The sequence below is a fragment of the Bidens hawaiensis genome, unplaced genomic scaffold, assembly GCF_021521415.1.
Source record: "Bidens hawaiensis isolate Kalapana, Puna unplaced genomic scaffold, B.hawaiensis_p1.1 tig00020228_1, whole genome shotgun sequence".
Classification (NCBI taxonomy): Eukaryota; Viridiplantae; Streptophyta; class Magnoliopsida; order Asterales; family Asteraceae; genus Bidens; species Bidens hawaiensis.
Genome location: NW_027493078.1, coordinates 231,603 through 236,618, shown reverse-complemented (window position 1 = coordinate 236,618; position 5,016 = coordinate 231,603).

Below are 5,016 nucleotides of genomic sequence, written 5' to 3'. Positions count from 1 at the left end.
ATTTCTTGTGTAGTTATAGTTCATTCTGCTTAGGTAATTTTTCATATTATTTTCAGATTTTTCTATGTTGGTGTTGGGTTTCTATGGAACTTATGGAATTTATAACTTAGTTAACCACTTTAACTAGTCATTAATTAAGGCGGAAGCGTGATATTTACAAACTAAACATATGTATCCATGTGTTTATATATGTATATATTACAAGTTTATATAAGATATGTTCATGAACAACCTAGTTTATTCATGTCATAAGATTACCAATAATCTATTTATTAGAAACCCGAAGCAAGGATCAAATGATACGGAAAAACTAAACTATCAAAACTATAAACACTTACATTCTTAACCTTTTAAGAGTGTAGTTGATGTTGAAGAAGATGATGATGTTGATGCTAGACTTTCAAAGGGAAAATCCTCAAACGGAATATACCCCGAGCCTCCAACACACACCGAGCTATGTTAGGGAGCTTGAACACGAAAAACCGAGACCCGAATCTTTCTTCTTGATTTCGGCCGAACCAAGAAACAAAGAAAGAAAGAAAAGGGTTGTTGTTTTGTTACTTGTGTTTTTTTGTTTTCTTGAAAAAGTATGTATATTGATCTTGATCTTTCCTTTTATCATTACACCACCATAATGCAAACATGGTGTTAGGTTTTTGTCAAGTAAAAACACTCAACTTCCACCAAATATATGACAAGATTTGACCAAGACCATGGGGTGTGGGGCCCACCCAAAACCGGCCCCAAATATATATATATATTTTTTTTTTTTTTTATTATTTATTTTATACTTTATAAAATATATAAACACCCCATCTTTTATAAACCATTTTATAAAAGAACACATAGTTAAATAATCATTCCAATAATAATTATTTGAATAAATAAATTAACCAATTAATTTATTTAACACTTTCAAGTAATTATTCAGAAACCCGTTTTTCTGAATGTGTCGTGTTCTGTATTTGTCTTATAGATCTTATCTTAACAAATACATAATTGGTGTGTGTCTAACTCGTTATTGGGTATGACCCGACTTGGATCAAACACGGCTAGCCACATTAACCTAATTATGTGTCTCGGGCATACGGTATTCCAACAATCTCCCACTTGCACGAGACTCATAAGAAGTTAATGCTAATGGTGAATACCGCCTAACAACAGGTCACCATCCCTAGTGTGTTTGACTAAGTGCCATTCAATAACATCATCCCCTTCAAGTCCATACTTGATATGATATAGGTAAGTCTTATCATTACATCCCTTTGTTACTAGATGTCCTGTCAAATCGAAGAGACACAGAGTGATCATTCTCTCAATGATTTAACTTAACAGGCCTTAGACATCTAAACTCTCAACACATAAGAGGAACAAATCCCATCTTGACTGCATACATCCTTGTTGACATCTCGTATGATATCTGAGCTCTTTCTTTTACGTCATCGTGTTACCGAAATAACAAAGAAGAGAGTCAAGTTATCAGACTTGATGAAAAACCAGATCCAATATGCATCTCAGGTCAAAGGACACAATGATACTCGCCTTTACTCAAGGATTACTTATGATCAGTTTCACTAACTCCATGCAGTGATCCTTGAGAGCGGATCATGTCCAATATTTGTATCCCACAAATATCTATGAACCTTGGTGGCAAACCTATGCCCTATATTCATCACATGAATATCAACCAATCCGGGTTCATAATAGTCTTACCTTCATACTTGTTCCCACAAGTATGATCGACTACGGACGTTTAGAATAACATAAGTCATTCATGGATCAAACATGCAAATATAGAACATAACTCATTGAATAATTAAAACATAATTAATTTTTCATGAGATACCCATTTCATTCGTTCTTATACAAACACCAAATACAGATTAAATCCACTCACTAGAATACCGAAGTCCTAATGCACAAACATGACCCTCATGCTTTGGCCTATCGAGGAGCTTCGTGAGTGGGTCCGCAATATTTTGATCGGTATGAACTTTATGAATACATATCTTTCTCTTTTCAACTTCATCCCTTATGTAGTTGAATCTGCGCTCAATGTGCCTCGTTTTCTGATGAGCACGAGGCTCCTTGATCTGTGCTATAGCACCTTCATTGTCACAGAATATCTCTAGGGGCTCCTGAATGGTAGAGATAATCCCTAGATCCATGATGAACTTTTTCATCCATGCAGCCTCTTGGGCTGCCATTGAAGCGGCGATGTACTCAGATTCTGTAGTGGATAACGCGACAACATCCTGCTTCGAACTCTTCCAAGAGACAGCGCCTCCATTCAAGATGAAGACATATCCCGACTGTGACCGAGAATCATCTCGGTCAGTTTGGAAACTCGCATCCACGTAACCCTTTACGACGAGTTCCTCCTCACCAGAACCATATATTAAAAACATATCCTTAGTCCTTCTAAGATATTTTAATATATTCTTGACAGCCATCCAATGACTGTCACCTGGGTTGTGCTGGTATCTACTCGTTATGCTTAAAGCATACGAGACGTCCGGTCTAGTGCACATCATTGCATACATAATAGATCCTATTGCCGAAGCATAAGGAACATGCTTCATCCTATCCTGCTCTTCCTTAGAGCTAGGACTTTGGGATGAGCTTAACACGGTTCCTCTAGGAATAGGTACCAAACCTTTCTTAGAGTTTTCCATCCTGAACCTTTTTAGGATTTTATCAATGTATGCACTTTGATTGAGTCCGATCAATTTCCTTTGTCTATCCCTATAGACCTTTATTCCCAAGATATATGTCGCTTCTCCAAGATCCTTAATTGAGAAACGACTACTTAACCACGTTTTAACGCTTTCCATACTTGGTATATCATTTCCAAATAAAAGTATATCATCGACATACAAAATAAGGAACATGATTATACTCCCACTAGCCCATTTATACACACACGCCTCATCACCGTTTTGGACGAAACCAAACGCTTTGATTTCTTCATTAAAACGATGATTCCACATCCGTGATGCTTGTTTCAACCCGTAGATTGATTTCTTTAACTTACATACTTTATCAGGATTAGATGGATCGACAAAACCTTCAGGTTGAACCATATGGACATCTTCCTCAAGATATCCATTTAGAAAAGCGGTCTTGACATCCATTTGCCATATCTCATAATCAAAATGAGCTGCAATGGCAAATAATATCCTGATCGACTTAAGCATCGCGACCGGCGAGAAGGTTTCATCATAATCAATCCCTTGAGTTTGCGTGAAACCTTTTGCTACAAGTCGTGCTTTGTAAGTATCTAAATTTCCATGCATATCGGTCTTCTTCTTGAAGACCCACTTACATCCAACCAGTTTGGAGTTAAGTGGACGATCAACCAATTCCCAAACTTGGTTATCGTGCATGGATTGCATCTCGGCGCTCATGGCTTCAAGCCACTTGTCACAATCAGGTTGTGACATAGCATCTTTGTAGGAGATCGGTTCATCTGAATCGACCAAGTAGCAATCATCCACGAGAAATCCATATCTCTCGGGAGGTTGACTAATCCTACTAGATCTGCGAGCAACGTGTGTATGATCAACCATTTGATCACTTTCAACATCCTCGTGTTGAAAACTAGTGTCGACCAACTGTGTATCATCCAGTGATTCTTGAACCTCTTCAAGTTCCACTCTCTTTTCACTAGGTCCTTCCATAAGGAACTTAGTTTCTAAGAAGTATCCTTTGCGAGAAACAAACACCTTTTGTTCACTAGGATCATAGAATATATATCCTATATCATCCTTTGGGTATCCTATGAAGATACACCTGATGGATCGAGCCTCAAGCTTATTTGGGGTGTCACGTTTAACATAAACTATGCATCCCCATACCCTTAAATATGAAAAGGATGGAACCTTTCCATGCCACACTTCATAGGGTATTCGATCCACCTTTTTGGTCGGGGCCATATTCAAAATACGAACCGCTGTAAGTAGCGCATATCCCCAAAATGACGGTGGTAGCGAGCTTCGTGCCATCATTGATCGAACCATGTCCAACAGTGTTCGATTCCTCCTCTCGGATACTCCGTTATGTTGAGGAGTACCAGGAGGAGTGAGCTGTGAAATAATTCCACAATCTCTAAGATGACTTTGAAAAGCATCACTTAGGTATTCGCCTCCTCTATCGGAGCGGAGTACCTTGATTGTTCGGTCGAGCTGATTCTGTACTTCATTTTGAAATTCCTTGAACATTTCAAAGGCTTCATGTTTGTGTTTCATTAGATACACATACCCATATCGACTAAAATCGTCGGTAAAGGTAATGAAGTACCTTTCACTATTCCTACTAGTGGGCTTGAGAGGTCCGCATACATCCGTATGTATGATACCTAATAAGTCCTTAGCCCTTTCATTTGTACCTTTAAAAGGTTCTTTGGTCATCTTGCCTTGAATACAAGATTCACACTCATCAAACGAACCTAACTCATTTGTTTTCAAAAGACCATTCTTTTGGAGAGTATTTACACGATTCTTGTTTATGTGTCCAAGACGACAATGCCAAATGTAGGAATCACTCAAATCCTTTTTGAGTCTTTTAGTGGAAGTTTGATATAATGAGCTATTTAAGGTATTGTCATGAACCAATTCATAAATACCGTTGTTTGGTACAGCTTTAAAATAAAAGATACCATTAGATGATACATGCATTTCTGATTTTACAAATTTAAAGTCAAAGTTACATTGTCTAAGAAGGTGCACAGAAATAATGTTCCTAGTCAAACTAGGAGCATACAAAACATTTCTCAAAACAACTTCCAAACCACTTGGAAGCGATAAAGTGAAGTCTCCTCTAGCGACTACGTGCACCCTTGCACCGTTGCCCATGAAAAGACTCACTTCGCCCTTCTTTAAGTCTTCATTCCTTTTGAACCCCTGCAACCAATTGCAAATATGAGTTCCACATCCGGTATCCAATACCCATGTGTTAGAAGAAATAAGATTTAGCTCAATATTAATCATAAAGACATTACCCGAGGTATGCCCCGCA